Genomic DNA, 15,692 nt, shown 5'->3' with positions numbered 1-15,692 from the left:
GGTCAGGCTAGATGATCTGTTCAGGTCCCTCCTGACCCTAGCTACTATGAAACTATGGCCCAGCCCTGATCTAGAAGCAAGGGTGGGAGCAGGACATGGCCCAGCCCTATGGAGAAAGGGGCATAGCTTGACTCCAACTAGCCATGCAAGGATTGGGGTTTGGGAATTTTGCAGGCAGATGATGGCCATATTAATGGCCACTGCTCCCCTGCTGCTAAATTTCTGGACCCACAGGGAGATCCATGGACCAGATGTGATGGCTCCACAGGCTGCATTTGGCTGGCAGACTAGGGGTTGAATGAACACCCTTGCCCTAGAGTAACTTTAGGCTCTTTATTTTTTTCTTGTTTCTTGGCACAATAGTCACACTTGGGCATTAGCCTCCTGTGGAATAGTTAGGAAACAACGAGAAAAATCAAAGAACTGGAAGTCCTCCAGGAGGAAAGTTTTAAAGCAAAGAAAATTAACATATTACTTAAAATAATAATGAACAAAATAGTCAGTCTTATACATTTATTAACTTGGCCTGCTTAATGATGACTAACCCATTTTAATTGCAGTAAACTGCACTGAAAGGCTCTTCATATGGAAATTGCCACAATACAATCCTAGTACCTTAATACTGCAATCCAAAGTCAGAGAAGTTTTGTCTTTTATCTGTAGAAATTTGCCTTGGAGTTACTTTTTAACTATCAAAAATGAAAAAGGATAGAATGAATGGAACAAAGATTTTCAAAACAGTGATGATATTCCAGTAGAACCTGCCTTCCAATTTGAATGAAACATTATTAGCACAAATATTCTCATTTTAACTATTAGTCCATTTTTACAGATATAGGACATGTTTTCTTATATATAGATTCTGTCATCTTGAAGAAAGAAGGAAGCTTCTTTGCCTTCTAATTTCAGCATCAGAGTAAGAGGAACGTTTGAATGACATGACATACAATACATGTGAATATATAAACACACTATAATTTGGAAATTAGAAATAACAAAATGACATATTATATGACAAAGTCTAATCCACTTTTTTCTACTCTAAGGAACCTTCCAATTCAAACTCACCTAGTTGGAGGAAGTCATAGGACATAGAAATCCCAGCTCAGAACAAGGCTGGAGTCCATTTCATTAGCAGAAAAATTATATTTTATTCTATGCAAGTCACACAAGGAGAGGCTGAAGGAGCTAGGCATGTTCAGCTTTCAAAAAAGGTGCTTAAAATGAGACATGATAGCAGTCTTCAAATATTTTTTGAAGGGCTGCCATAAAAAAAGAGGGAGAATACCTTCTCTCTTTTGAGGCAGAATAGGAGGTGGACCATGGCTTGAAATTGCAGGGAAGTATGTTTAGGTTAGATAGCAGGGAACATTTCTTCACTGTTATAGCCGTGAGGCAGTGGAACAGACAATCTAGGGAAGTTGCGGGACCTCCATCACTGGAGGTGTTCAAGTAGACATTGGAATGGGCAGTGGTCGTGGATGATCTAGGTGTAGCTGTGCCTATGTCCCATGGGTATTTTCCATGCTTCTGGGCTTTGCTGGCTGCCACGTGGGGCTGGTAAGGAATTCTATATTCCCACACCCCATCTTCTTCTGCTGCACACATTAGGGTTTTTTGTTTTGTTTAGGGTTTTTTTTTAGCTTTCCTCAGAGGCATTGGGTGTTGGCTGCAGCCAAGGCTGGGTACTTTGCCTGGGGTGTGCCAGTGTTCCTGCTGGGACTTAAATCTGGAGACTCCTGGCTACAGAGTCTTGCTCAGGGACAGACCTGCTCAGGGACAGACCAATTGCCAAACTTAGGGTCAGGAAGAAATTTTACTCCATTGATATGGAGTGTGTAGGGGTTTGCCTTCCTGTGTACTGGGGGCATGGCCCTCTACCTGGAATCTCTTGAGCATATATTAATGGACTTTTATACAAGCAGGATGCTGGCTGCTGTGTTTCCCCTGCTTTACCTGTGACAGGTTAGGGTGTTATGTCTGTATTGTGTCAGGCTTCATGGTAGCTTTACTAAGGCTAGGGGCAGAAATTACACAAACGTGTACAAGTGATGATCAGAAACCAATTCAAATCTGTAACACAACAGAAGTTCAGTGCACATAAACCATTTTCAAAATGGCCCAAACCGGTTTAAGATACACCTGGATGGATATAAACTGATTTAGGTTAAACTGGTTTATTGAGCTTCTGTTCCAGATCCTGTCCAGATTCAAGTTAATTCCCAGTCCCCCGACATCCCAGGATGCTTTGCACTCCCCTCACAGGGTGGGCAGGCTAGCCTTGGCCCAAGCTGTCTGCTCTAACAGAGCAGGAAAGCATGATCTAGCGCCTTCTGGCATCTAGCCTGGACCACTGCAGGCATGTGGCTGCATTTCTGGAATCAAAAGAGAATGTCTGTTCACTTGCTTAATCAGTTCAATCTATGCAATTTAGACTAACCTGTGAAGATTGAATCTATTCAGCCTCAGGCTTTTTCACTATCTGTACTTAGCCTAAGAGGTTAGATTATAAATTTATATAGGACGGTTTCTGCCTCAGGCAGGGGGTCGGACTGGACAAACTATGGAGGTCCCTTCTAGCCCTACTATGATTCTAATGCTCATATCTTAACAGGACCATATTCTGTATTCTTACTGGACATGTATTTAATGCTATCTTTGCATTGCTACCTAGGAACCGTCAATCCAAGTCCGAATTCTACCTCTTCTTCCTCTATTGGAGAGGACCTCCAATTTCAGCTAATCATCTTACACAAAGAACAAATACTTCCAAGAGGGGATGAAATAGCTCTCAGTGAAAAAAATTATCTTGCTTACTACATTTTATTGAGCTCTTTACCTTCCCTACAGATTATCTATAGAAATCTTAAGTAGTTATTTTCCTCCAGCATCTCCTTTAACTGAACTTTCAGGAACATCTTGTTTCTTTTCTGAAGTGTTCTGCTTCATGGGAGGTTGAAGGAATAAAACTTATTAAAAAGTTAGAATGCCCTACATGTTTATATTCCAAATCATCATTTGTGTTTGGAACTCAGAATAACCCAGTTTTAGCATTCTGAAATGTTCAGATATTTATTGCTTCCTTCTAATCTTTTCCTGGATCGAGTTGGAGGTGGTGATATAATGTCAATGAAGGACTTTCTGTTGCATTTCCAGCTGGGACTGGAAGCAGAAAGTTCATCAGAAAACTTGACTGCCATGTTGCCAGCCTAATTTCACCTAATTCAACAGTCCCAGAAATGGTTCAAGGAAGCAAAAGATGTTTTCAGGTGTTTACCCAAATCAAATTCAAAGTATAAACTCTTAGCAGTCTCTAGTTCCAAGAGCTCTGGCCAGAGGTCTGGCTACTTCTGTTAAGGAACAATTGACAAATTCAGACCAGAATGCTAGTACAGACATACACAGCAAAGGGTCAATAGTGTATTCTTGTTGCAAAACGTGGCAGTAGTATACCGGGTTGTATTAAGAAGAGTGTCACCTGCAAGTCAAGGGAAGGGATTTTGCCACTCTGTTCAGCACTGGCAAAGCCCCACCTGGAGAACTGTGTCTAGTTTGGGGCACTGTGCTTCACAAAACATGTGGACAAATTGGAAAGTGCCCAGCAAAGAGCAACAAAAATGATTAGGGTCTAGGAAATATGATTTACGAATTTGCTAAAACAGGGATTATTCAATCTGTGGAAGAGAAGATTGAGGATTATAAAAAGAATGGGGATAGATTATTCCTTGCGGTTACTGAGAGGACAACAAGAAATAATGGTCTTAAATTCTCATTAGGGAAATTTAGGTTGGATATTAGGAAGAACTTTGTAACTCTGAGGGTGGTTAAGCATTGAAATAGGTTACCTAAAGAGGTTGTCGCATCACCATCCTCAGTAGTTTTTAAGAGAAGGCTAGACAAAAACTTCTCTGCAATGATTGGTCCTGCCTTGAGCAAGGATTTAGACCAGACAACTTCCTCAGGTCCATTAGAGCCAAATTTTACTATGGTTGTATACTTTGATATTTCCTATACACTTGGATTCTCATCCCTTATAATTTTTCTTTTAGATCAGTGTACCAATGAACTCAAAATTTCATCACCGACATAAGTGAAACACGACATACCCGCATGCATCAGCATTGTAGATTTTGTGCACACAGAAGTATCTCTAAGTGAAATTATTGAATTTAACCAAGCTTCACAAAGAAACCATGTGATTAAATTATTTTGGCACAAAACTGGGACTGGTCAACATCATCTTTAATGCTATGTGCTTTTGAAATATCACAAGTTTCTGAATGGCAGTCCATGTTTTAATTTTGTAATGGACCTCGATGTCTCAAGTGAGCTCTGCATGCCTGGGATTTTGGTGGAGACATTTCACATAGCCTTACAGCATCTCCTTTGGCATCCTAACCTTCTCACTACTTAGCATGCTTTATAATGCTTAGCATGGTTTTAATGCAGAAAAAGACTGCACCTACCACAAAACTGCTGGAATCTGCCCTTTATAGGCACAGAGAGTCTTTGCTTTGCTGATTCCCCCGTACGGGAAATCCTTCTGTTAGAAAAAATAAAAACTGTCTTATTTTGTTCTTAAACAAAATTGTGAAACAGGAACAGTGTCAGAACTGCAACACACAGCTTACTGCACCAGCTGGTCTGGATATAAGTGCTACCCACATGACAACCAGAGCTTATCACAGTGGGGGGACCTAGGTAGGGAATGAACATCTTGAAGTGAAGAGGGAAAAAAGAAAGGGGAAAAAACGCCAGAGAAAATGAATTGAAAGCGAGTGAAAATGACCCATTAGTGCTTCTTTTTATGTCATGCCATTGAGCAGAACTCAGACGAGCTGTCAAAAGGCTTTCTTTTATGAGAGACTCTAGAGAGCCACAAGAGACTCATGGGACGGCAAGTGACAGAAGAAAGAGAAGGATCCTATAAAATGTGAATGAGGAATGAAATGGGGAAAAGAACTAGCCACAATGGTTAAAAGCAATGGGCAAAATACTGGTGGAGAAGTTTCCAATATAAACTAAAAAGAACAATAAATAAGTGCAGCAGAAGAAATGCTGTGCACCTTGGTACTGCCGGACGTCCACCTTGCAGAGGTAGCATCTCCTTTTCTCACTGAGAACCTGCTCCATGCCCGTCTCCTCAGGCTGCCATCAATGTGCCCCAGAAGACTGACTACACTTTGGGTGCTATAAGCTCATGTGCAGTCTCACATGCATCACACAAGATCCCACAGAGGTACAATTATATCACAAAAGAAATCCTTTCCTCAGGCTGTGACATCCTAATAGCCCTATAGCGTAGGTGCTCCGGCAGTCTAAAGCATCCCCACAGCACAAAGCGTTGCAGCAATCAGGTGCTCCTAACTGCTGCAGGAAAACCATAACCAGGATCTTATTTAGAATATAAAAAGACTTTGTATTGCAATATCATCACCCATTCAAGCAAAAAAGCTTTTACCAATTAATTAATTCTGCCTCCTTTATGCTATTTTTCTTTTATGGATAGGGAAAATGAAATACAAAAAAATTAACCTGCTTGCTACTCACAAAGGAAGACTTTGACAGAACTGGGAGTAAAGTCTAGATCTTTGCTAATCTACTGCCAGCCATTAAAATCAAAGCAATTCTTCTTTGTTGGCTAAAGCATTCGTTAAAATATTCAATAAGGGTACACTAAAATAACTAACCGCTTGTGACTCTGAAGTAGAGACAACTGCATTGGAGCCCTCATAATGACAGTAACAATAATGCCTCTGCCTCACCCTTTTTATAAGATAATTTTAAATGCATACAAAGATATCTCAGTAAAATTATCTCTATATTACCGACAGTGGAAAACGAGGCAACTGTAAACAGTCTTACTCAGGTTTACTAAGGCCCAGTCCCATGTTATAGCTTGCAGACTGCACAGGCTCCTAGCAATAACAAGCGTTTCCTAACAAGTTGACCCTTGAGTTAAGGTAAATTGAAATTCCCAATGCCAGCGCACTAAAGTAGCTTCAGACATGCTTGCTATTTGATGACCAACAAGATATTTTTACACGTTACTCTGGATGGGGTGCATCATGGGATTTTAATGTTGTAGAAAAAGCCCCTTGTGGGCCAGAATCATGGCAGTTAAACGTGGTGGGATGACTGTTCAGTTGAGCCACTGATTTTGCAGTTGACCAAAGGAAAGGCCATGCCTGGATATTGAAAGTCAATCCTCAGAATAGAAGTTTGAGGTGGGAAAAACATTTGTACAGTTCTGATTAATTTTGTCCCTCTGCTGGTTTTGCAACATGATCCACAAGAAGATGCTCTGGTCCCACCCCCCAGCAGTCTCGTGTTATTCCCTCAAATATATTCCTAGGACTTCATCTTTTCCGGTTCTCGATGACACTAAGAATAAGGTACCCACCCCACTGAAATAGTATTCCAGTGTCGCAGACTTGCAGGTAGCACTTTCCACAATGCTACCACTGGGCCTGTTCTTTACCAATTGCTTTGATCTATATTTCTTTTTCTAAGCTGCCTATGCATAATGAGTGCCTCTGCAGAGAATATGGACTAAAGAATATTATTAGAGAATATCTGATGGAGGCAATGGAGGAGCTTTATCACATCACCCAAACGCACAGATGGGTTCACGGAGAAATGAGGGGAGGGAGATATTATCTATTTCAAGGCACTAGGCGGCTTTTGTATATTGGTTTGCTTTAGCAGAGGGAAAGGGGCCCTGAATTAAGTAGGGCACACACGTGTGCTCAGGAATCTGAGTTTTCTAATGGGTCCAAAATTTCTCTTGCCCCCTGCTTCTGTCCTTCCCCCTGCTGTTTTAATTTCCCTCTCCTGTTGAACAGTAGCCAGCAGAAACCACATGAGCACTCTCTGAGCTCTGCTTGAGTGCCCATTTCCATGAACTTCCACATACATCTCAGTGGGAGCACAGCAGCAACATTTCCATATAGTTCTGTCATGTTTGAAATGGGTTCTTGTCCATGCTCCAAAAACTGTCTGCACATTTTACATTAGAGAGTTGCCGTATAAATTACTAGCACTTGTAGCAGAAGCTACTCCCCTGTTAGAAGAGGAGCCCCCTAACTACTAAACTAGACCAGAGAACCCTATTCCTTCCTGCTCCGTCTTTCTGGTCTAATGAATCTTGGAGTGGAATTGCATGTTACACTTAAACCATACTAAATCACTGGAATGGTAGCAGTGTTGAAGTCAGATTGTGCTGTGAACAGTTGCACATTAAGGGTTAATATAATTTCTTGTCTGCACAGCTCTGACTTGTCACTGGAGGGCTGGTAAGCAGAGGTGTAGCTGGGACCCAGGGCACCTGGGCTCTCTCCCTGCTCTGGGGAGGGAGAGGGGAAAGGGAGACTGGGAGCAGTGCATGCTGGCCTTCTAGAGAACTGCAAATTGCTGGTTTTATCTCCGTGGAACAGACTGAATTTACCTTAATATGAGCTAGATAGCACAGCCCAGAGTTAACACTTGCCTGAAGCGGCACAACTCTGAGACACTCAAAGAGCACTTGGCATGACTTACCGAGGTTTAACTTGCACACTTACGTCATAAATTCTGTTAGCATGGTCCAAGTGAAATGTGTAGCCTCACCCTAATTTTATTTTCTGCAAAATGAAACAACTTTGACAGTAGAAGATGAGTCGAACAGCCAATAGCCCAGCGGTCAAGCATTTTGCTTCAAGGTAGAAAATGTAGCAGGAGTAGAGGAGAGAATTGTGCCTGGGTCCCCCATGCCTTTGTAGGAGTGCTTTAATACAGAAGAGGGTGACTGCTCCATGACTTTTTAGGAGAAAGCAGAGACTACTACTGCATTCGGTAAACCAGAGTAAAGCAAAAAGGGCCACAGAGACAAAGGGAGGGGGGATGCTAGCTGTTGGATCACAGGGTAGCTTATAGCTCAGATAAAACTAAACTGCTTATCACTGTCAAGACTGGGGCACCGCTGAGCTTGGACAAATGAAGACCTTCAGTCTCTTAAGGACTTTAATGCCTCTGGAGTTTGGGCAGTTGAGTGAACAGAGGCACAATTCTGGAAGAAGACACCTCAAGTCTGCTTACATCCACATTGCCTTATTTTTCTAAATATCCGCTGTGTATCTACCAATCTTTAGGGGAGGTAGAAGAAAAAGCACCTTAGTACCAAGCCAAAGACAGAAGATCAATGCAATTTTTTTTTAAAAAACACCAATTGAAAGCTTCTTTTACCACAGGATCACGGGGGAAGGGGGGCAAACTAGCTAAAAATTCCATGGAGACTCATGATTGATTGCAGAAATGCGATACTGATTTGTTTTCCTTTAAATAGTGATATTACAGCTTTAATCAAGATCGAATCAAATGACAAATAATAAATCACAGAGCAGAGTTCACACCTGAATAAATAAGTAACAACTGGAAGGTAGGAAAAAAGGAAACATAAAAGAAATCAAACAAGGTTGGGGATTAAGTTAAATATTTCCCAGGTCTTTCCTTGGCATTTTGGTAGTAATAAAAAGGAGACCATGATGCATGATATTCATATATCATAACCATGCTCGCAACCTTCTGAAATTAAAGGACTGAAGTGTATAGAAAGGGGGACGGGGGTGGGGGGGAAATGCATTATTTTTGGCCACATGTATTGTCACAAGGGTACTGGTGCTAAACGTCAACATCTGGCAAAGATTATTTCCATTGCTAAAGCATGACTGAACACCCACCTAGCTGGAAAGTCACTGCTGGTGCCACATCAAATGTAGGAAATGAAGAATCTTCTTAAGGTGATGATGGCAAAAATCATTCTTATGTGTAAGCCAACAGGAAGGAGCAAACATGGTGTATAACCAAGTGCATGGTTTTTGCCCTAAGATCTCAACACAAGTTACAGACAGTTAACTAAACATCATACGTTACTCCCATGGCAAGCACCAATACTATGCAAATTAGCCAACGAATGCATCAAGGCATAAAAGGATTCAGGACAAAAGGCTACATTTTGTAAATGTGGGTACCAAAAGTTAAGCACTCTACCTGTACTACTTGCATTGCCATTATCCTTGTAGCACCTCAGCCTTTCACAGTCCAACACATTTCTCTTCACAGGAGATGGGGGTACAAATAGGAAGAGGAGATACCAAGACCAAGATCCTCAAACAGTATTCAAAGCTTCCTAAATCCCACTTGCATCAATGGGAGTTAACAGTGTAAATCCCTGAAAAAATCTGAGCTGAAGTGACTTGCCCAAGGTCACAAAAGGAGTCTGTGGTAGAGTAGGAACTTGAATATGCTTTTCCCAAGTCTCAAACCTGACCCACAGCTTCATTTTCCTTGGTTTTCTCCCTGGTTATGCAACCATCTCATTGAGTAACTTCAAGTAAATCACACAGCACAACACTTTCAAATGCCAAAGTCCTTTAAATATGTAGGTACTTAAATGTTGCCAAGTAGCAAACCATTGGCAAAGCTAAAAAAGGAACTCAGGACTCTTGACCTAAACACCAAACATGATCACCAGCAAAATGGGCATTTCCCCAGGCAAAAACTATGTACCTAATATAGTCATAATTAATAATAGCTATAAGAGCCAAGAGTCCCCATTTTTAATAACTGCCAGTATCAGAGGGTGTCTATACACGTGCTCCAGGCAGCATGTTAACTACTGTTAGTTAACATGCTCCAGCAGACTTGATTCATTGAGTCTGCTCTGATGCAGGCTAATAAGCATGCATTGGAGCAGACTTCTGGCACGTGTTTAGAGAGCCTTGCATCAGCTATACTAATAGAAATAATATCTCGCATAGAAAACCCCTAAACGTCTAATAGTTTTAAAGTGAGGTAGTTAGCCATGGTCGTCTGAACTGAAGGCAGGACATGGTAACACCTTAAAGACTACTGGTTCAGAGAGGCATGGACAAGTCCAGCGATAGCATCTGACAAAGTAGGAACCACTTAGTCTCTAAGGCTGTTTCCCCACGAGCAGCAACATGCGTTTCCCCAGGGACAAGTAGCAGCATGACGCCTTGTACCACTGCTACTTGTCCTTGGGGAATGCCTTTGCCACATGCACATTGCTCTGGGTGGGGAAGGGGCAACTGTCCTGGCCCCAGAAGCCTTACCTGAAAACCCTGGAGGCTCCTGCAGCAGAGAGCCTGGCCAGTGGCCAGAGTGTGGCTCCAGCTGGCCAGGCTTTGGTTTGCGCGGCACGTGCTGCCACCACATGCACTACCCTGCTTTTTTTAGGCATGGGGTTTTTTGACCACCAGATCTCATGGGATCAACCCCTCCCCAAAAAAACAAACAAACCCATGTTGCAAAGCAGCAGCATGGGAAATGCCTTCATGTGCAGCACGTAGTGCCTCAGACGGGTCTGCAGCAATGCCTACTGCACATTTGCACTCATCTGGACATGACCTAAGGGGGCATCCTTCCCTGGAATACATTTTAAAGATATACATATTAAAAACAGCCAGACATACTGTGTCAAAATATGTATGGACTTATAACCCAGTGCTTTAGTCAATGCAAAAATGTGCCACAACCATTGTTTCCTTTAGCAAATGGTTAAATAATCAGTTTTCTGTGTGTTCACTTAGGCCAACATAAACCCACTCATTCTGGGTTATTTTTTTGCTTTCTTGCAGGGGGAGGTGTTTCTGTTTATTATTAAACCGTGCATTTTTTTATCTTCCTTGTCTTTTCCATTGTTTGATTTGAGGAAAAGAAGTTGAAAACTAGGAACAAAATAAAACAGAATGAGAAACATGAGCGATTTGGTCTTGTATCTGCCTCAAGCACTGCATTATTAGAAACCTCAGAGCTGCAATTCCCAGAAGGTATTTACTCACGGGAAAAGATTTCTGCCATGTATTTGCCTATAGGAAACACAGAGACTACAAAAAATCCTGTTATAACAACACTAGGAAAACTTCATTTAGAAAGGGCTAATTGAAATAGGATCATGGGCTTGGCAGAGTCCTCACTGGACCTGTCCTAAACGCTTTCAGACAGATGCTTATCCAGGCTGTTCATCAAACCTTCAGAGAGGGAGATTCCACAATTTCCCTGTTGTTCTGTTCTCCCCTTCTTAGAGTTAGGACATTTTTACTAAGATCTAATCTAAATCTGCTTTTCTACAGGATAAAGCACTGCCTTCTATCCCGTTCTCCAAGGCAAGTGAGAACAATTTTTCTTCTTTTCTTTCATGGAAACCTTTCACATATTTGCTGTCGTGTCTTTCTCCTTTTCTCCAAACTAAACTGAGCTAATTCCTTCAGGTTTTCCAGTTATGTCATGCATTCCAACTGCTGTTTCTTCTTCACTGCTTCTCTTGAAATCTTTTCCAATTTCTCTACATCCTTCCTAAAATGCACTAACAAGTGCTGACCCAATACTCCCACCTGAGGCCTAAGCACTGCTGCATAGAGTGATACTATCACCTCCTTGATCTTGCATACAATACCTCTGTTCAAAGAACTCAAAATGATATTTGCTTTTCCTAGGGACATTATAAAACTGCTGATTCATGCTGAGTTTGTGATTTAACATGATCCTCAGGTTCTTCCTGGCACTGCTACTGCCCAACCCAGTTATCTCCTGTTCTGCATTTGTTTTGGGTTTGTTTTGGGGAGGGGGGTCATCTGTAGGTGGAGCACCTTACAGTTGTCTGCTTTTTAATTTAATTATTTTCTGTCTATATTGCCAAGTTCACCAATGTACAAAGATCTCCTTGAATTTTTAGCCTGTTTTCAGTGTTAGAAACACCTCCCAGATTTTAATAGCCTGCTGATATTATCAGTTTATTCTCTATTCCCACATCCAAGTCATTAATGAAATGTTAAACAACACATGCCCCTGAAAAGACCCCTGTGGAACCCCACCTGAGACCTCCTGTAAGTCTGACATCGATCCATTAATAGTTAATCTTTGCTTGAGGTTATTCAACCAATTATGCATTAACCTATTAGTAATCCTATCTAGCCCACATGTTGCTAGTCCACCTCTGTGAAAGACATGTGGGGCTGTGTCAACAACCTTACTAAAGTCCAGGCCTATTATGTCCACCACATTTCCCTTAGCCTCCAAACCAGTTATTTGCAAAGGAGGAACTGAAGCTGGTTTGGCATGATCTCTCCATAATAAATCCATATTGGCAGCTTGTCATCACTAATTTTTATTCTAGATATTTACATACTGAATTTTTATGTTTTACTTAACTAAATTCTCAGGCATTTAAGTCAGGCTGACTGGTCTGTAATTCTGGACTCCTCCTTTCCTCCCCTTTTTAAAGATGGGCATTATGCCAGTCCTCCAGTCTCTTGGGACCTCATCATACAATCCATGAGCTTACAAATATTATTATTTATAATTACAACATAATTATAATTATAATAATTCTACTTCAGCATCTGGCATAGAAAAATTAATGACCTTAGCACATTGTCCTCAGATACATATGATATAAATCTGGGGTGTCAAACATATGTGCCACAGGCTGGATCCAGCCCATGGAGCTTTATGATCCAGCCTGTGGGTCTTGGACCAGCCCTGCAGTGTGTGCAGCAGGCACTGGCCCTGCAAGCTGCACACGGCATCCGGGCTGGACCCTGTGGCACACCCCATCCCTGAGGACCAGCTCTGCCATCTGGCTGTTGGACTGGACTGTCTTGGACTGGACTGGTGGGGCACCACATGCAGTGGGCACCCTGTGCCAGCCTCCTGCGTGGCATGCAGCACACACATAACATGCACAGGCACACATGGTGTGCAGCAGGTGCCAGCCCTGGGGCTTACTGTGCAGAAGGCATCCAGGGCACAGGCTGCATGTTGCACCCCACTGGACTGGCCCTGCATGCTAACTCTGGTGCACACAGATGCCTGGGCTCAATCCAGACTGGCCTTGGAGCCAGTGTGCAGGGCTGGTCCAGTACAGGTGCTTCCTGCAGCCCACACCCCAGGCCCCCTTTGCTGTGTACAGTGCCAGGTCCAGCTCATGCACCACAAGCCCTAGAAGCAGGCCCAGCATGTGTTATACACCACAGTGCATCACCTGGGCCTGGAGACATGGGAACTGCTCACAGAAGAGAAGCCAGTCCTGATCCAGCCTGAAGACCAGCCCAACAACACTCTTCCGGCCGGTGGGGCTGGGCAGGTTTGACACCCCTCATGCACATGATACCTAAATACTGTGAAAGAACAAGTTTTAAAAGAAAAAGCAGCTTCTTCAGAACAGATCATCAGAAAATGGCCTTATTTATTCGTATCACCTTAGCAGTGCTTTGTTTTTACATTCTGATTATATTTTAGCTTTTCTATGAAGGCAGTCTGGTGGACAAAACAGGGATAGATTCTTTCTAAAAAAAGAGTAAACATCATAGAAAGAAGACCCACTATACTAACAAATGTATAGACTGGACAAGTGCCTACTAATTAAACTAAGCAAGAGCAAGGAATAAATAAGTGCAAGCCAATACCAAAGTGAAGTCGCACATTACACTTAGACCATACGAAATCTGTGGACTGGAAAGCCATGTTAAAGTTAGAAAGTGCTTTGAACAGTCACACATAAAGAGTTAATACCATTTCTTGCCTGCACTGCTCTGACTTGCCATGAGAGGGCTGGTGAGTAGGGGCACGGCTAGGAGCCAGGACACCTGGGCTTTATCCCTGCTCTGGGGAGTGGGTGGCTGGGAGAGGTACATCCTAGATGGGTGCTTAGCACAAGTTAAAGGGGTATAGGTTGTAGCCGTGTTGGTCTAAGGACTTAGGCAGGCAAGGTTCTTTGGGTAAATCTGATATCTTTTATTAGACCAACTCAAATAGTCTTTGGGTAAATGTGATAACTTCTATAGAGGCTTGTGTTTTAGGTGCCCATACTATGGTCTAAGTATAATATGCTATTTCAACCTAATTGTGAATTGTTCCCGAGGATCCAAAGTGTTAGAGCATAAGAAAGCCTAGCACTTCTATTGAGCTCTGTCATATTCAAAGCGTTGTGCACGTGCTAAAACCAATTTTCAGATGCGCCCAATTTCCGCATTCCAATTGGCCTATTTGAAAAACTCACCTTGACCAATTAATTTATCCACAGCACCTTGAGGAGGTAGGTGCTCTCCAATATTAGAGATGGGGAACTGTGGTAGAGGCTAATGAACGCAGGATGACCTCATTAACTTTTCTTGGTCACTGTCCCATGCATTCCCCCAATACTTGTTGCTATGGGCCTTATTACACACAGGATGCATACACAGTTGGCAGGAGCAGGGCTGCTAGACTGCACACACCTAAAGGGAAAGCTTGCATTTGCCTGGAACATGCCAAACACTCATATGGTGCTATATTAATCAATAAAAGCAGGAATAACTAATACTAAATGACAAGTTTATATTTTGAACTGATCTACTTGCAGCTGCATCCCACTGCACACACACGTGCTGAGAATTTATTTATTTCAAAGGATACAATAATATTTATCTCTCTTTCTTTGCTGATAATTTGGTACTTTTCAGATGATTGAAGGGATTTTGCCTGAAACTTACCCATATAGTTATCTGTATACACCTGTATTTTGGGATGCATTTAAATCATTTAACTGTCTTTCCACAAAATCCTTATGCCACCCTATGTATAGTACTGTGACAATGATAGGCAGAAACCATTTGGGTCAGGGCAGCAAACCATTATTATTCAGGCTTGCCCAAAAATACTAGGGCTACCTTTTACACACAGTATGTCAACTTCCAACATACGCCAGAGACAGAATAAGACCACCTCTGATGCCCCATGTTCAACTCAATTTCTTTGTTGTCACTTCCTTAATTGATGCTCCAAAATGCTGATGATGTTGCCTAAAAGTTTATGGCTGCCTTTATTTCCCAGAACACAAACGACCATACGGGGAGTTAAATCTACCTAAAAAAAAGTGTCTATCATTTTAAACAGCAGCATGGAGGACCCCACATTGAAAGATGATGTATGATTACTGTCACAAGTAGTTTGACTGATTATTGATTGCAATCATTTGCTACCTTCCATGATGAAATCGGCTATAATTCCTTCACGCAGCTACCGATAACTTTGTCTCCTCCATATGCAAAGGCAACAGATGCATACTGTACAAGGTAAATCACTTGTCCTGGGGGAGGGAGGCACTCAACTGTATGGTAGAAACTAAGCTGTATTAAAAGATACAACAACGTAGTGCACTAAAGGCAGAAAGGACCAAACTGAATGTCCCCATGGGGCACGTCCACACATGCAAGCACGTGCGCTTGCAGCAGCTCAAATAGAAGTGGTGCAACTTTGAGCTGGGGCTTTTTGCCTCAGTGCATGTGTTCAAACATGCACTTTGTTGTGGAGCAAATTGTGGCACCTGGGGCAAAATAACGCTGCCCGGCTCTTCCTGGATCTGCACCCAGGGGGAGCCAGAGCCCAGGGCCAGCACCTGTCCTGTCCCCAGCAGTATAAAAAGCTGCCCTGTCCTGGCCCCATCAGTACAAAATGCTGTCCTAGCAAGTAGCTCAGGGCTACTCACTCTCAGGAGCTTCTGGGGCCCAGCCAATTGGTACCTGGGAACACTACCCCTTGTGCCAGCTGGACTGCTGAAGCAGCCCTGAGAGTTCCCTGCACCCTCTACCCACTGCAGCAGTCTGGCAGTGGGGGCTGCTGCCTGGCTGTGACCTGCTGTGCACCTGCCAGAC

At 42.6% G+C, this 15,692-nt stretch overlaps 1 protein-coding gene across 1 annotated transcript in view; it reads right to left on the bottom strand.

The window, feature by feature from the left end:
- DCC (DCC netrin 1 receptor) overlaps positions 1–15,692 on the bottom strand; it is a 1,018,850-nt gene that overhangs the window by 814,218 nt on the left and 188,940 nt on the right. The window lies entirely within an intron of this gene.

This window comes from Alligator sinensis, unplaced genomic scaffold (genome assembly GCF_000455745.1).
Source record: "Alligator sinensis unplaced genomic scaffold, ASM45574v1 scaffold701_1, whole genome shotgun sequence".
Classification (NCBI taxonomy): domain Eukaryota; kingdom Metazoa; phylum Chordata; order Crocodylia; family Alligatoridae; genus Alligator; species Alligator sinensis.
The sequence above is the reverse complement of the archived record's forward strand: the minus strand, read 5'-3'. Positions and strand labels throughout refer to the sequence as shown.